Genomic DNA, 18,074 nt, shown 5'->3' on the forward strand with positions numbered 1-18,074 from the left:
ACAGGAATTGGTTCGTTCCTTCCGCCATGGTCTCAGGGATCAAGCTCAGATGTGCACCAAGTCTTATGCACCAAGCCTTATTTTTTTAAATACCTTCTGGCTCATCTTTCTGGCCCATAAAGGAGTCCTTTTCCTGTGACCCCTGCTCAGTGCTACTGTGTAAAGCTCTCAAGTGTGTTTAAGCATCTTTATGAAGCAGCCTCACCTGCCTGACCTCCACCTCCAAGGTTAGCTATAGCCTTGGCACTCACCCTGTTGCAGAACCATCTAAGAACATGTTTCTAGGTGCTGGGGAAGCAGCTTGGTGGGTGACGTGCTTCTGTATAAGCACAAGGACTTGGAGCTTGAATCCCTGGCACCATGTAAAAAGCTAGGCATGGTGGCACGTGCCTGTAACCCCAGTGTTTGGAGAGGGTAAGTGGAGTTTTGATCCTGGAGGCTAACAGTAAGCAGGAAAGTGATAGAGGAAGGGGTACACAACAAAGACTACGCTGCTGTCAGTCCCATGTCAGGGCATCTGGCTATCTGCCTAGTGAGTTGAAGAGTCAGGGATCAGAAGCTCTGAGGGAGGGTGGAGAAGTGACTCAGTGCCTAAGAGCACTTGCTATTCTGGCAGAGGACTCAAGTTTAATTCCCAGCATCCACATTGGGTGGCTCAACAACCACCTGTCTGACTCCGACCCCAGCTTCAGAAGATCTGGTTTCTTCTAGTCGCCGCACATCCAAATATAAATAAAGGGGCTGTGGAGGCCATGGAAGTGTCCTGTACCTGGGGATAGGCCCTGATGCTCTGGGCTTTTTGTCCAGGATCTGTGTGTGTGTGTTTCCTACAACACAAGTGTCCTCAGAGTGACCAAGTAGACGAGCAGCTGTGCCCATGTGACAGCTTGAGAAGCCAACGCAGACTGGCTCTGTAAAAGGTCTGCATTTGCAGAGATTGGATTTTCTGTTCTTTTGGTTTTTTTTTTTTTTTTTGAGACAGGGTTTCTCTGTGTAGCCTTGGCTGTCCTGGAACTCACTCTGTAGACCAGGCTGAACTCGAACTCACTCAGATCCACCTGCCTCTGCCTCCCGAGTGCTGGTATTTCAACCAACGTGGATTTTCCCTTCTTGGCTGTTCTTACAGAAGGCTTCCCCTGCTAGTGTGTGCCTTATGTGGCTCATTGGTAGCCCAAGGCTTGAGGTTGATAATGCACTTTCTTTAATCTCAACCTCTGGTGTGCATACAGCAGTGTTTCGATGGGGTTGTAGTTTTTTGACATTAAAAAGAATCTTGAATTGTTAATGATGCGTGTGACAGAGTATTTTTTGAGCCACAGTGCGTGTATTAAAGTCAGAAGATATTTAGTGGAGTCCATTTTCTTCTTCACTTTTTAATATGGATTCTAGGTGTCTGACTCAGGTTGTCAAGCTCACCTGCAAGCATTTTACTTGCTGAATCAACTGCCCAGCTCTGGGTCATAGTTTTAATACACTGTGCAGTTCTGGAAAGAACCACAGTGTTGGTAACCAGTCTGCCCTGGGGCCCCAGTCTGCCCTGGGCACTACTCTAGTGCCAAATTTCACTCCTTTGTCCACTGGGGAGTGCACAGGTATTGTTGTGCTCTTGCTACTTGATACACATACAGCCTCCTGTGGAGCCTGTTGGGTGAGCACTGTCTAGCAGTCATTGTTTAGGGCTGGTGTTGCATGGCTGGCAAAGCATGGAATTTGTCATTCTATATGTAGACTTGAATTGAAAGCTGGAACCCAGAGAGAAAAAACACTGTGCCTTGAGCTGGCTTTAAGCTCAGTTTATGTCTCATCTGTTGATGGCTAAGTGACTTCAGCCAGTTGCGGTGGGTTTTGTGGTTCTTAGATGTAGCTTTTGCTGATGAGGTATGAACATAGGTCTAGTGACAGAGGCCTGATGGTATTTGCACCGTTGGCCTAGGTAGGACATTCATTCTTTTGAACACAGGGCAATTGTGTCATTTCAGCTTCTGCACAGCCTTGTCCCTTAGGGAACTTGTAGGATGGGTCTCCGTGCAGATCCACATTTGACACTTAAGGGGGGGTGCACAAGGAAATTCTAGTGGGGGAACTGGATATAGGGAAGGCCTTTGGGTTCATGGCCCACAACCTTCTTGAGGGCAGGACCTATGCAGGATTCCAGGTTCAGGCCTGGCAGGTAAAAACAAAACAAAACAAACTTCGTGGGATGGGTGGAGATAGCTTTAAGCATGTGGCCTCTCAACCAGCAGTAGATCCTGTGCCCAGAATTTACTTGCTAAATTTCCACACTGGGCTTGAAGCACTGCTGTGATCAGATGGCTTAGAAAAACCAGTGTTTCATTGTAAAATACTTGTATTTAATGGCATATTTCTCTCTCTCTCTCTCTCTTTTTTTTTCCTCTGAGACAGGGTTTTACTGTGTAACATCCCTGGTTGTCCTGGAACTAGCTCTGTACACCAGTCTGACTTCTGAGTCACAGAGATCTGCCTGAATAGTATGTTCCTAACTATGGTTTTTTAATAAGACAGGTATTCCAGGCGGTGGTGGCACACGCCTTTAATCCCAGCACTCGGAAGGCAGAGACAGGTGGATCTCTGTGAGTTTGAAGCCAGCTTGGTCTATAAGAACTAGTTCCAGGACAGCCAGGGCTACACAGAGAAACCCTGTCTTGAAAAGCAAAACACACACACACACACACACACCAGGTACAGCTGGGCGATGGTGGCACAGCACTTGGCAGGGGGCAGAGGCAGGTGGATCTCTTTGAGTTCTGGGTCAGCCTGGTCTACAGAGTTAAGTTCCAGGACAACCAAGGGTACACAAAGGAACCTTGTCTTGGGGTGGAGAGGGTAGACTCCCAGGTATATTTGGATTTGGACTCTGTACGTACAGAAACCGTAGTCTGAGATGCATGGCATGGGGCAGAATAAGGAGTGGACACGGCACTCAAGAGCCGACCGGACATAGAGGTTTCTCTGTGTAACTGTGTGGATTGTGGACCAGGAATAAGGGGTGGGTGGAAAAGTATGCATGCTGCCCTGAGGAAGAGCATGAACCACAGAGTCTTTTGTCAGCTGGCCTGTTGGTTTTCCATCCTTGCTAGACCCTTGCCACCTTTCCCTGTGATGTCCTGTCCTCCATACATACCCTATGACCCCAATATGGCGATGTTGAGACTGGTCCTTTTGAGGGGTCTTGTTCCCTGCTTGGTTGTATAAGGCCTGTAGTACCTACATGTTCCTGTCAGCACGTTGCCATGGGAGTCCAGCTGCGAGGTACCCACTAGCTGCAGAGCTGTGCAGGTAGATGAAGGCAGGGAGTGGGAGGTGGAGAGCCATTGAAGTAAAAGGTGAAGATCTTGAGTCGAGGATTGGCATGGGGAGTTGCAGAAGGGAATGGGAAGGGAGATAGACAGGAAAGTTGTGGGGATAGAGTTCTGTGCCAGAGAAAAGGGCCTGAAGGACAGTAGAAACAGGTCGCAGACAGGGAAGGGAACTTGAAGATAGTTGAGGGTACTCTCTTCACTACCAGAAGGCTTGGACTACTAAGCATAGGACTACCCTAGAGGGTGGTGCACCTCCACCCTTGGCTGCTGTATGTTTTCCAAGCATAGCTCCAAGAGCAGCTATTTATCAAAACACCAAATATAGACTGGTGTATGATTCATCAATCCCAAGATACCCTAAAGAAGTGAAAGCAGGCTCTCCAGCAGGTCCTGTGTTCATAGCAGAAACTGCCATGTAACCCAGAGGTGGGACAACCCAGTGTCTGCAGACATTCTGGGTCAGCAGCATGTGGTCCATCCATCCCTTGGGGCGCTACTGTGCCTTAACCAGAGGGAAATCCCCTCCTACAATAGGAATTGATCCGGAGGAATCATGTTGAGTGACAGGAGCCAGACACAGGTTTCCAGAGCTCACAAAGCCAGGACAGGAAGTGAACTAGCGTGTTTCATGGGACAGTTTCAGTTTAGGAAACGGAAGTTATAGAGAAGCGTGATGATGATGGTCGCACTGTGGGTGTGTTAGTATACTGAACTGAAGTTACAGTGAAGTCGGCTTCCAACTCCAAACCTAGGACCAAGGGACGAAAGAATGTAAAGGTACACGTCTTTTAGTGATGCTTAGCAAGAAGCAGCGGCCTAGCTTAGGGTGCCTCAGGAGACAACCTTTCTTGCACGGGTGGGGTGCCCTGGAAGAAACCCTTAATTGCCTGTCCCTCTTTCTAGATTCTTTCTGACCAAGCTGAGAGACCCAGCACTCTGCAGTCTGGTAGTGTTCCCGGGGGACAAGAATGGTGTCAATTCAGATCAGCCTGTCAGGTTCCACGCCCAGGAGAGTTGGCAGAGAGACCAAGATGGTTGATGCTGTGCTATCTATTGAGAGATACTTGGATACCTAGAGAGGTGCCCACAGGAGGATGTGTGACTGGCAGCCATGCTGAGGACTGAAGAGTTGTGCCTCAGGCTTGGATGTCTAGTGGAACAGGCACAGAAGTATCCTCTCACCCATCCTTTCCGTCCTCTTTCATGGGAGCTGTCAGAGCCTCACAGATCCCTGGAGAGAGGACGAGGCTCCCATACACCCTGTGGGTGTTAGGCTACAAACTGGCCCCACTTGCTTCTAGGCTTCTGGTGCCATTCTAAAGGAGGATTCATTTGGATTTCAAAGGTCCCTGCCAGCTGAGAGGCCCGACTCCTGTTGTCATACTGACTTTTGGGGGCTCTTCACGTCTCTGCCCCTAGTGGCTGGTCTCTGGTTAGATCATAAGGCACAGGCCAGAGAGGCTGTGATGGTGGTGGTGGTGGTGGTGGTGGTAGTGGTGTGGTGTATGGCTTGTGCAGGCCATCCAGCTCCTTGGATTTAGTTCTTTTTGTTACATTTTTACTTCTGACCAGCCAGCTCCTGGATGACAGCAGCCATCTCTACCAGGTGCCCTTATACACATGGGGCTGTGGCTTGCCTTGTTCTGCCCTTGACTTTGAGGGCACAACTTTGTTCTGATATGTCCTGGTACCCTGGCCCTGCAAACTGAAACCATATGCTACTGTGTCCCTTGGGGGTTAGGCTTTCCAGTTAAGAAGTGTGGTGCCATGTGTAAGGTCTCCCCACCATTGGCCACACAGAGACAGATTACACCTAGTTTTTTCCTTGGGAGCAGCTCTACCCCATGGACTTTACTGTATCCAGACAAGGTGAGACCCCCTGATCATAGGAGCTGTATCCTTGAATACACAGAACCTATTTCCAGGCTGACCTCGAAGTTATAGAGATCCATCTGTCTCTGCCTCCTAAATGCTAGGATTAAAAGCATGTGCCACTGTCGGGCACCAGGCATGACTTTGACATTTGGTTTTACCCAGTTTGTGGAAGTCTTTTGGAACTAAGGGACTGTGTGTAGGACTTTGTCCTCACTACCTTGAGGTTGTGCCTCAGTTTCCTCCTTTACATGGACAGGAGTTTGCTGGCGGGTACCTGCTCAGACCCGGGTCTCTGCTGAGCTGAGTTCCATCTTCTTTCACACCTATTTTATTTCACCTTTGGTTTTTCAAGACAGGGTTTCTCTGTGTATCCCCGACTGTCCTAGAACTCGCTCTGTAGACCAGGCTGGCCTCGAACTCACAGAGATCTTTCTGCCTGTCTTCCGAGTGCTGAGATTGAGATTAAAGGCTTATGCAACCATTGCCCCACCTCTTCATACCTAATTTTAATGTGGGTCTCAAAGAAATGTGGACACATGTCCAGTGTGCAGAGATACAAGTGCCCCAGGGCCACACAAAGTCAAGCCTTGATTATGTTCTTCAGCATTTACCCTGTCTCCAGAATTCAGAAGGTCTAAAGATGACAACAGGTGAACAGTGCTTATGTTCCAGAAGCAGCTGGCCTTGAGATGTATGAAGACCACTCACGAGTGGTGTGGTCAGAGGCATTTGACTGGGCTCAGGAGACCCCAGACTTGGTCCTGGGTAACATGGAGTTTTTCTACTTGCCACTGTCCAGATGAGTGTTCTCATTCACAAAGCTGAAATCTTGGGCTAGCATGGGTGAAAACACAGCTACGTCCTTGTTTTGGGCTGTGTGGTCCACAGATCCTGACTAGTAAGGAGACAGCCTCCAGGCTACTCAGTCCATTGTACAGCACAGTGCCTGCTGGGTGGGTGGGTGGGGTGGGGGGGCTGGTATATGTTCCAGGAGGGCAGGCAGCCAAGGACTTCTCAGCAGGCCCAGAGCTGGGATAGGGCTATACCATCTTAGGCTCTTAGGAACTATAACTCCAGTTGCACAAAAGCCTGGGCAGGCTTGCTTGTCTTCTTCAGAGGCCTAATGGCCAGAGGAGCTTTAGTCAGTAAGCGTGTAGCAGACATCTAAGCAGAGGACAAGCGGGCATCCCCAGAACATCATGGTTATGTTGTAATTTCAAAAACGGCATGCAGGAGAAAGACAACATGCAAAAGAGCTCATGTGGAGAGGTTTTTTTTTATTGGGGGAAAGAGAATGGGAAAAATGGGGAAGGGGAGATGGGAGACCAGCCTCTGGGGACAGGAGCAGCAGAAGAGGAGAGAGAGAGAGAGAGAGAGAGAGAGAGAGAGAGAGAGAGAGAGAGAGAGAGAGAGAGAGAGATGGGAGGTAGGCAATGCCCATCCTTTAAAAGGGAACAGTGAATGTGCACAGGAGGGGCTCTTAGTGGCTGCAGCTGAGGACGGAGCCTGTCAGGACCAGCTTGTGCCCAGCCTGACTTTCTTTAGGGTACCTTTAGTACCTCAACAAAGCATTCCTCAGTCACCCAAACGAGAGTCCATATATCAAGTTTAGTTGGGGTGGGGGTCGTGCTGAATTTTAGGGTTTTGTTTTTTATTCATAGTTCTTTTATTTGGATAGCAGTCTCATCATATGTGGTGAAGAACATTCAAATATGAACCCAAGTAAATCCAGATGTTAAATACTGGTCTTCAAATTTTATAGCCAATGATGCCACGTTTGCCTATCATCCCCGATATAACCACAGCCACACTTCAGTGGCCACCAAACTATTCAGCACCTCTTCCTTAACTGTTAATTATTGAAGATACCAGTTTTAGCACCTAGAATTTTTTTTTTCAAGTTCTGCGTAGCTGCTATAGGGAACTCAGCAGAGAGTTGTAATCAGGTCAACCTTGGTGTATTACCAAAATGTGGCCAGTCGTGGCTTGAGTTTACAGTGCTGGGGCCTTCTCTGACCGGTGACTGATGAGCTCAGCTGTGGTCTAAGGTGGAAGGTCCGTCACTGTGAACCACCATCTGAATGTCACCTCTGGAAGCTTGTCTGCTGTTTGGAGTTTATGTCTGTAATCTCAGCACTTCCATTTACAGGAGATAAAAGCTAATGTGAGATACATGGTGGGACCCAGTCTCAAAGAGAAAAAAAAGACTGAGTTTTTAAACCATTTGTGTTGAGGAACTAATTCCCTTAACTTCTCTAAGGCTATTTAAAATCTAGTTTCTCTTTTTCTTTTTTTGGAATTATGTACAGAAGTGACCTGTGTTTAGAGTGAACAGCTGATGGGTTTTCTACGAACAGGAAAGGGTGTGCAGTGGGCCCTTTCCTGTTGAGAAATGGCATTCTGGTGTTTGCTTAGTCGTCCCCTCATGCTGGGTCAAGGATACCAGGGCTATAAGCGGGACCAACTCCATCTCTTTCCCCCACAGTGAATAAAGTGAAAATTGTGTCACCCTAGGAACTAATTCTGAGGGGTCATCCTCATTTGGGGGTCAGGATGGAACACCATAAAATTGTAAACCTTTGATTTCAAACATGCTACAATCAAAACAGCTTGAATTCGCCTCCAAAGCTGTGTGTCTTACTATGGGGCAGGATTTAGTTAGCACAGAAGTGCTTCCAACGTGACCACCACGCCTGCTGCCCACCCAGACATGGCACTAGCATCGTCTCTCCCCTCAGCAGCTCTAGCTGTTTTCTTTTCAAACTGGAAAAACTTTAGAGAATACACCAGCATCTTCACATCTGGAAATACAAGGGGACTCTGGTAAGAAGACACTGGCAGGAGGGGCACAGACATCATTAGTCGCTTTTTTCCTCTGGTGGAAAGCAGCCCTGCTTGCCTCGGTGTTATGGAGGCATGGAGGTGATGTAATTGCTGGGGATTCCCATCCCCTGGAGAGTCTCCTATCTCTAGTGTCAGTCCATGGGCTCTGTCCTGCTTGGGGTGGTCAACTTCAGCCAAGAAGAGGCCAGGGGCTTCCAACCAACCAAAGGTTCCGTTGAGGCTACTCTGGGCCTTGATGGGGTTTGCAGGGAGGGTCACACCAAAGGTCCGCAGCTCCTGGATCTGAGGGCACTACCAGGAGCAGATGGTCTGCTGTGAGATGGAACCCAGGAAAGCCAATACTTCAACCTAAGCCACTGCCAGTCTGGATTAGCTATAAGCCACACTCATCCTCAAAACCCTCCCTGGCAATGGTAACCATCAGCTCCTGAAAAAATTGGCTGTTCTGCATCCTCAGGTAGAAGTTGCTATTGATGGCAATGTCAATGACAACCCTGGTCTTTTGTATTCAGCTCACTGTCTGGCTTTCCCAGGCTCTTGGGGATTTGGAAGTTGACTTGGTCTGAAGCAGTTTATCTTCAGTCATGTCCGCCCTGGGGGAGGGATGAAGGAGAGTGGCAGATGTTGATGAAAACCTTTCCTTCCGAAGAGTTGGTCTTTATACAGAAACCAGGCTGGGGCTGGATCTGCATAGATTCTGGCCTAGCTATCTGGGCTTGCTCTTTGGAAGGTGGCAGCAGCGGCTTCTGAAACCACACAGTCTCACTGCCTATCGACTCTGTGTCTCTTAGCTCTGGAGCCAGAGCTTCGAGTCAGCCACGACCCTGGGAAAAACTCCTAGGCATCCAAAACATGGAGAACTTTTCCTGGATAAACAAAGCTGGCCTGCTGTAGGGCCTCAGTTGATTCTTAACACACAGTACTGTTGCGTGAGTTCTAATTGGTCTTAACAATAAAAACCCGGAGTCAGATAGATATTAGGGGGTGAAAGCAGAAAGATCTGAGAAGCAGAACAGCCAACCACTAGTTCATACCTCTACAAAATCCTCAAGCTGGGAAAAAAAGGCTTGCTCCTCTCTCTGCCCAGCCATATCACCTTCTGTTTCCTCCTCCTAATGCTGGGATCAAAGGCGTGAGATCCCAAGTGCTGGGTTTAAAGGTGTGTGCCATCGCTGCCTAGCCTCTATGGTTAACTAGTGGCTAGCTCCATACTCTGTTCCCCAGGCAAGATTTATTTGTTAGAGCACCACTCAGGACTCAACCTAACAGTCTACAGTCCCATTATGATGAGGGCATCGTCCTCAAGTCTGTTGGGTCTGTTGGTCAGTCCTGTTTGGTAAAATTATATCTGTTTTCTAAAAAGAATTTTGAAATGGGGCGAGCAAGATGGCTCAGTGAGCACAGGCGCTTTCACTAAGTGGGTGACCTGAGTTCAATCCGCAGACCTGCAGGATGGAAGGAGGAAAATGGCTTCTGCAGATTGTCCTCTAATCTCTTCATGTACACCGTAGTACATGTACATCCTCATACACAAAATTTACAAAATTGTGAAATCACACAATTCACTCTTTTGAAGTGTGTGATTCGGTGGTTTTTAACACGTTTTGCACATCCGTCTAGCTCGCGGCGTTCCTGATCCATGCCTATCAGGCCGTAGCACTTCAGCTATTCTGGATCTGCTGAGTCAAAGCACATTTTCCACCCAGGCTTTTTTTTTCACTTAGCACCAGGCTGAAGAGCTTCCCCTGAACTATAGCATGGGCCTGTGGTTCATTCCCTGTAGGAGTTAAGTGATTTTCACTAAGCTGATTCCTTTGTATAATAGGCCATTGGACAGTTGGACGCCAATGTTTACTCTTCATCCATTGATGGACCCCTGACTGTACTGTCTCTTGGCTGTAGGGAATAATGCTGCCGGAAGTGTGGGTGTCCATTTTTGTTTGCTGTCCCTTCCACATTCCTACTGGACACAGGTGTCCACACTTAGTCCTTTCTGTGCTATGTACCCTTTGGATAATCTGGTAAAACCCAGACCTCTTCTGAGAGAATGCCCTCCATTTTGAGACAGGGTCATGCTGTGTGGCACAGGCTGTCCTAAAACTCTCCAGCCTCCAGCCTCAGTCCTCCCAGGAGTGATGCTGGGATTACACGTGCATGTCACTACACTAGCAAATTAAAAATCACTGTTTCAAATGTCTTTTTCTCCCCTTTGCCATGATAGAGATGAAATTTAAGGCCTTACACATGCTAGGCAAGTGTGCAGTACTAAGTCATATCCCCAGCACTGGTTTCCATTCATTTATTCATTTGGTTTTCTGAGACAGGGTTTCTCTGTGTATCCCTGGCTGTTCTGGAACTCACTCTGTAAAGCAGGCTGGCCTTGAATTTATAGAGATCTGCCTGTCTCTGCTTCTGGATTCCTAGGATTAAAGGTATACTCCACCACTGCCCAGCCAGCCCTGTTTTTCTAAAGATTTTGTGTGTGTGCATGCGTGTGTGTGTCTGCCTGTCTGTCTGAGTGTATTTATGTGCAAGGGACTGAGTTGTCTCCTGGAACTAGAGTTAGAGGCAGTTTTGAGCTGTTATGTGGGTTCTGGGAAGTGTCCCGGGTCCTCTGCAGGAGCAATTAAGTGCTTTTAGAGCCATCTTTCTAGCCTATGCTGGCCTCATGTTTAAAATAAATAAGCAAGCAAACAAAAACAACTCTCAAAATAGGGCTTGGTGTATACCTTTCAGTACTTGGGAGGCAGAGGCAGGTAGATCTCTGTGAGTTTGAAGTTGGCCACGGCTACATAATAGAGACCCTGCCTCAAAAGAAAAAAGTCAAAACAGCACATACAAATGTGCTACCATCTCATTGTCAATGTCATATATACAAGCACAAGGCCAGAGGTCAATGTTGGGTGTCTTCCTTAGTCATTTTTCATCTTTTTTTGTTTTGTTTTTCGAGACAGGGTTTCACTGTAGTTCTAGAGCCTGTCCTAGCTCTTGTAGACCAGGCTGGCCTCGAACTCACAGAGATCCACCTGCCTCTGCCTCCTGAGTGCTGGGATTAAAGGCATGCGCCACCACCTTCCGGCTTCTTCATTTTATTTTTAATAATATTTACTATTTTTTATGGTGTATGGGTGTTTTTTATATATGTGTGTGCACATGTGTTCCTGGTGCCTGTGGAAGCCAGAAGAGAGCACTGAATCCCCTGGAACTGGACCCAGTTGCGAGCTACCATGTGTGCACTGGGAATTGAATCCAGGTCACTTAAACCATTGTTCTTGTCTTAGTTAGGGTTACTGTTTCTATGATTTGACCAAAAGCACATTGGGGAAGTAAGGGTTTATTTGGCTTCTGCTTCCACATCACTACTTATCACTGAAGGAAGTCAGGACAGGAATGCAAAGAGGGCAGGAACCTGGAGGCAGGAGCTGATACAGAGGCCATGGAGGGGTGCTGCTTACTGACTTGCTACTCCTGGCTTGCTAAGGAGAACCCAGGCCCACCAGCCCAGGAATGGCACCACCTATAATGGGCTGGGCCCTCCCCATCAATCACTAATAAAGAAAATGGCTTACAGGAGAAAACAGGAATTTTTTCAAGTGAGGTTCCCGCCTCAGATGACTCTAGCTTGTGTCGAGTTGACATAAACTAAGCCAGTGTAGTAGCTCTTAACCGGAGTCAGCTCTCTAGCCCTTCCACCTTAGTTTTTGAGACAAAGTCTCTCACTGAACCTAGCTTGCCAGTTTAAGCCAGTCTCACTGCACCCTCTAATCAAATTCTATCCACTAAACACATGTGAACAGGAAATAGACCTCAGAACAGGTGACTGGGAGCATTTCTGAGTTCTGTGTCCTAGCTGGTGTCTGCCTGATTTTTTTTTAAAAATTTTTTTATGGCTATGTAGCAGAGGATAGTCTTGAACTTGTCATCCTCCTGCCTCAGCCTCCTAAGACTGAGATCCCAGGTTTGCACTACCACATCCAGCTTCTATCTGGTTTTGCACATAGAAGTGTCGTGAAGGGATAACGGTTTGGTTGGAGACCTCAGAGGAGTTTGCACTGGGGTGTGGAGCAGCCTCCCTCCTGATTCACCTCTCAGCTCTGTCCAGATTGAACAGGAATGAGCCCAGGAAGGGGAGCCTGCTCTCAATGGGCCACACAGCCTCTTACTAGCAGGAGCTCCTATTGTGCTCCAAACTGGGTGCTGGTGGAGCTGTGAGTATATAGGGAGGACTCCTAGGAACACCTTAGACTCCCAGCTCCGGGGTGGGAGCAGACAGCTGTCCTAGGTTACAGGGAAAACTGTTACAAAGGCTTACCTGCTCAGTGTCCCCAGGTGCAACAGCCCCTCCAGGTGGCCTCGTCCCAGCTTCCTGTGGTGCTATCTTGCTTTTTGTTGTTCGTTTTTCGAGACAGGGTTTCTCTGTGTAGCTCTGGAGCCTGGCCTCGAACTCACAGAGATCCGCCTGTCTCTGCCTCCTGAGTGCTGGGATTAAAGGTGTGCAGCACCACTCCCCGGCTCTGTGGTGCTGTCTTAAAACTTTTTCAGAGCTTCCTGTTATGCAGGGAGGTATGGTCAGGGATCTTCCCATTATTCATGCAGGGCCAGGATGCTTCTGATTTCTCTGCTGTCTGCACACAATTCTGATGCAAAGGCCAGGAAGAGTGGAGTAAATACTGTGTTGGAGCAGGTCATACATATCAAGCCTTCTGTGGCTATATTCCCTTTGTGGACCTGGGCCATACTCGCCACTGCCACAGATCGGGAGTGGGCCTCAGAGCCACGCTGCATCACTTTCTCCTGGGCATCTGTGATGAGCCTGTGTCTAACAGTAGTGACTTACGGCATATGGGGTCATACCTGTTGTGTGTCTGAGTGGGGGTAGAGGACCAGTTTGAACCAGAATTTTTAAGAAGACAGGTCAGCGGGCCCTGGCTTGCCAGGCAGACTGTTGGCCTCCTCTGGGAGACACTAGAGGGTGAAGGACAGAGTTGCTTCCTGTTCTGGTTGCAAGCTGGTTTGTGTGTGTGTGTGTGTGTGTGTGTGTGTGTAGCTACTGCCCACTCTTTGATTGGCACTTTCATTGTATCCTGAGGAGTCAAGGGTGTCCAAGAGAAGCTGTTACTCTTGTCTCCTTAGAGCCTGCTAGCAACTCTGATAAGCCACTCTCAACTCCTCCTGGAGTTTGTTGTAGGTGCTGGGACAGAGCCTGCCTTCCGATGGGGCTGAGGCCTCTCCTTCCCATGTTAGATGTTGTCGGGGCCTACAAGATGTGAGCACTGTGCAGAAGCGTGGGCCATGGCTTTGAGGGACGATCCCTAAAAATGAAAACAAGCTTAGCATCTAGACAAGGGCTAATCTTGCCAGCTAGTCTTTCAGAAGGCAGTTTAAATACACGGCTCTCACCAGCCCAGTGCGGCCAGTGTTTCTCTAGGCTCAAGTTCATTCTTCCTCTGTGCAGCCGGCTGCTGGAGCTCAAGGGACCTCAGGCTGTTCCTTGAGCCTGGGGCACCCTGTGTTGCCGGACCCTCCATCTGCCTGTTGGCCCAGTGTCACCAGTGTCTCCAGCACATCCTTTGATGGTTCTATCCTGGTCAAACTCAGTAGCTCTGCCTAAAACTTCACCCATGTTATAGCCCCCTGTCCATTTGTAGCAGGGAATGCAGCTGGCATCATGTTCTGTCTCTGCAGCTGAGACAACTGTCCCAGGCCTTTTCTTGTCTAACCCATAGTGCCTTGGCTCTGCCACCAGTACAGAACTAGCTGGTGCTCACTCCAGTCAACCTTCCTGCCCCAACACCTCCTGCTTTCTCTCCTGCTGCTAAAGGAGGAAGAAGAAAGGCCCTCCCTGCTAGCTTTTGGCCCAGTCGTACGATGCCAGCACTCTGCCAACCTATCCAGCACTAGACCTTCCTACTACTGCAATATGCCAGTGGGCATCCCAATGATGTAATCTTGCCAATCTTAAAATGGACTTGGTCTACTGTACCTTCTGTAGCCCCTAAGTCCCACCTCCCCTCCTGAAACTGCACCGATTGTGAGAATTCTTCCTCTGGGGAGACAAAAACCAACCCTTTCCTCATAAGGATAAAGCCCCAAAGACAAACCAGAGTTCACTGTGTGGAACCAGTGAATTTATTGGGCTCACTTACAGAACATGGGTGAAGTGCTAGTTATAAAGGGGTGGGACCCAGCTGGGCAGTGGTGGACACGCCTTTAATCCCAACACTTGAGAGATCGAGGCAGACGGATCTCTGTGAGTTTGAGGCCAGCCTGGTCTATAGAGCGAGTTCTAGGACAGCCAGGGCTACACAAAGAAACCCTGTCTCAACCGCACCCCCCAAAAAGTGTGGGACCCTAAAGCAGCTATAGCAGATTTTTTTTTTTTTAAATCCTGCTGTCCTGGAACCTGTTATGTAGACCAGGCTTGCCCCTAACTTTTGGAATTAAAGGTCTGAAACACCACACCTGACGTTGCACCAGAAAGTCTTTGCTCGTCACAGGTGGCTTCCTAACAGCTGCAGGATGGAGGTCTGTCAGCTTTAACACCTCCATAGGCCATATGCAGTTAGAGCATTATTATACACAAATGGCTAGAAGGTGCAGCAGGGAACACCTGGACTCTCAGGCAAGGGCTCAGTGACCCTCCTCACACACCCTCCTCCTTCCAGCTGACCTGATAAACCCGGCAGCTGTCTTGCTCAGAGGACAGCACTGTATGACAGCACCGCATACCTTGCTGTCCCTTATGGCACTGCACCATCTGCCTCCGGGGGCCTTGTCTCTCTGTTACAGCAGTTGCATCCCGTGCCTGGGGGACCTCCGTTTTCCTTCATAGTAACAGTAATCCCTGTCTTCCCTACTTCACCTTTACCTCAACATTCCTAAAAGGGTTTATTTTGATTGTCAACTTGAGGAAATCTGGGAAACAAACTCCATGACACATCTGTGAGGGCATTTCCAGAGAGGTTTAGCTGAGGGGACATGATCCACCCTGAAGGTGTGTGGCACCATCCTATGGGGGTGGCCATCCAGACTGAATAAAAAGGAGGACACAAACTGAGCCCTAGCATTCATTTCGGCCATTTCACACTCCCCCTGCTGTGCCTTTGCTGCCACGATGCGTTCTGCCCTCAAACTGTGAGCCCCTAAGTTGCTACCTGTTAGTATTTGGTCATAGCACACACACACACACACACACACACACACACACACACACTACAGGATGCGATGCAAATACTCATTGTGAGGATGTCTGGCCCCTTCAGGCCTCTGTTTCACAAAAGTGCCTGTCAAGGATAGTAAGACCCCATGAACAGAATCACTCTCCAGACTCCTGAACTAGCTTTCTTCTCCTCCTCTGCCTCTCCTATCTTGGCTGAAGACAAGGCTTAGGCCCAAACCCCTGGACTTGAATAAAATGAACAGATTCCTAGAAAGACACAAAGCATGGAACTTGACTGAACAAAGGTGATTTGAGCAGACCTCCAGTAAGGAGGAAAGTCTGTCATGACTACACGAGCTTCAGGCTACACGAGCCTGAAGGACTGAATTTGGTCCCTGGAATCCACTGTGGAAGACGAGAGTTGACTCTGAAAGCCAACCGCTGACTGCCACAAGTGCACCATGGCACATGCTCTTGCGTGACCTCCCTCACCACAAGCCACCCGGTAAGACAAGACCAAGGTAGGTCTGTGAGATACTGAGAGCGTTCATACCAGCTCTTCCCAAAACTGTTAAGAGGGGTCAGACATAGTGGGTGGCTCATGTCCGTAATCTTAACACATTGGGAGGCTGAGTAGGAGCTTGTCATAGAATGAGTTTTAGACTAGCACGGCCCATAAGGCTTTGCCTCAAATAGTTAAACCAAACCAAGCCAAGATACAAAAGGAACACTCCCAGCTTACTTTTTTGGCCAGTAGCAATCTACTACTAAAACCACCCACAGACACCGCAAGTAAACCGAAGACTAGAATCTGCTATGAAAACTCAACGGGTAGCAGCAAACAGAGGTAGGTTTATATAAAAAGGATTATGCTCACGCCAAGTGGAATCTCTTCCAGAATACAGGGATAGATCAGTATCTGAAAACCAGTCAATATACACCACAGCCAAAATAAAAACCTTTACATGACCAGCAGGTGCAAAACAAATCCCTTGACAAAAAGCAGTTTCCAAACTGAATGTCTTCAGTCCCAGCACTGGGAGGGCAGGGAGGGCAAAGGCAGGTGGATCTCTGAGTTCGAGGCTAGTCTGGTCTACAGAGCCAGTTCCAGAATAGTCAGGTCTATATAGAGAAACCCTGTCTCTAAAAGCAAACAAACCAAAACCAAACCAAACCAAACCACCCTAGTTTCATGAGGAAAAACACTGCACCGACTTGGAATAGATGGGTTTCTTGAGCTTGATAAGGAACATCTACCAAAACCCCACACTCACAGTCAGTGCAGAATGCTCTCTTCAGGTCAGAGTAAGACAAGGAGCCTGGTTTTCCTGCTAGTCCACAGGGCACTGACGGCTCTAGGAAAGGTAGTTAGGAAGGCAAGAATGAAAAGGCTCCCAGGTAGGGAAGGAGGAGGTAAGGCAGACACACTCCTCTCTACTCACAGAGGACATGTCTGTATCAAGGACATCTTGAGATCTAAACTAGCAAATGGGTTTCTCGGAGCTGCAAAATACAGGGCCAGTACACCAGATCCCTATCCCTGACCCCCTTTCACCTCTCTCCCATTTGCCAGCTTTGTCCTGCTACATGCCTGGTACCACCCCACATCTCAGTCAGACCAAGTTCTGCTGTTCCAGCCTTAGGTCCTACGCTCTTTTGCTCCTGGGGCTCTGTGCTTAGTGGCCTTGCTGTTTCTTACACACTGGGGTTTAGATCAGCCTACTACAGCAACCCAGTCTACTTTCAAGGACCGGCCTCAACAGTCTACTGCTTCCCAGACTCACACCAAGCTCACATCTTGCCTCTTTCTACCCAAATGTCCCCCTCTTGTCTCTCCCTGGCTATCTAGCCCTAACAAATTTTTAATTTTTGAGACAGGTCCTACTAGGTAGTTTTGGTTGACCTGGGACTCAATTAGAAATGGGTGTCCCTGAAGCCACAGAGATCCATTTACCTCTGCCTCCCAAGTGCTGGGATTCAAGGTGTGTGCCACACCAGGCGTCTATACACTTTCCGTTTTGCTTTTTGAGACAGGGTTTCATCTCTAGGAGCTGAAGCCGGCCTTGAATTTCATTCAGATCCTCCTGCCTCTACCTCCTCAGTGCTGGGGTCACAAGCATGGGATACCATGTCCAAACTCATCCTCTTTTTATTTATCTATTATTACTTTATAAATAATACCAATCAAAATTTCCACTTTCTCCCCTCCTCCCACTTCCCTCCCGCTCCTCCACTCCCCTCCTCGCCTCCAGTCCTAAGAGAAGGCAGGGTACCCTGCCTTGGGGGAAGTCCAAGGACCCCCCCCCCCATCCAGGCTTAGGACGGTGAGCATCCAAATAGAATAGGATCCCAAAAAGCCAGTACATGCAGTAGAGACAAATCCCAGTGCCACCTCAATCACCACTTGATCTGATTGTATGCACTCTCTCCTCGAACATCCACTCTACTTACTGTCTTTTTGTGGGTAAGGGATGCTCTGACAATGACAGAGGTTAAGCACCCTGAAGCTTACAGGGCCAGTACGGTTACCCACAACCCTCACACCCGGGGTGCTGGGTTCCTGCTGCTCCCCCTGGGCTGGTGCATACACTGTCGCCCCTCCAGTGATGTCTTCCGCATTGCGCACCCAGGTTTCACAAAAATACTCTAGTTCCTTTCAAGCACTAACGCAGGCCACACGCGGCGCTGGTCTTAAGCATCCATTCCCCTAGGCGCCGAACCTGAGCGAGAGAACACCCCAGTGTCCGTTTGGGGTAGTGGAGCTCGCGGTTGCTCCGGAATCGAGCGCTGATCTCAGGTACTGTTTCCGAGCCGCGTGCACTCTGCCTGCTTCGGTGGCGACGTCTCGCGATCTCCGACGGCAGGCCCAGCGCCCG

At 48.8% G+C, this 18,074-nt stretch overlaps 1 pseudogene; it reads right to left on the reverse strand.

The window, feature by feature from the left end:
- Positions 1-6,462: 6,462 nt before the first annotated feature.
- Positions 6,463-8,851, reverse strand: LOC125412178 (PIH1 domain-containing protein 1 pseudogene; annotated as a pseudogene).
- Positions 8,852-18,074: the final 9,223 nt, after the last annotated feature.

The sequence above is a fragment of the Myodes glareolus genome, chromosome 21, assembly GCF_982192425.1.
Source record: "Myodes glareolus chromosome 21, mMyoGla1.1, whole genome shotgun sequence".
NCBI lineage: Eukaryota > Metazoa > Chordata > Mammalia > Rodentia > Cricetidae > Myodes > Myodes glareolus.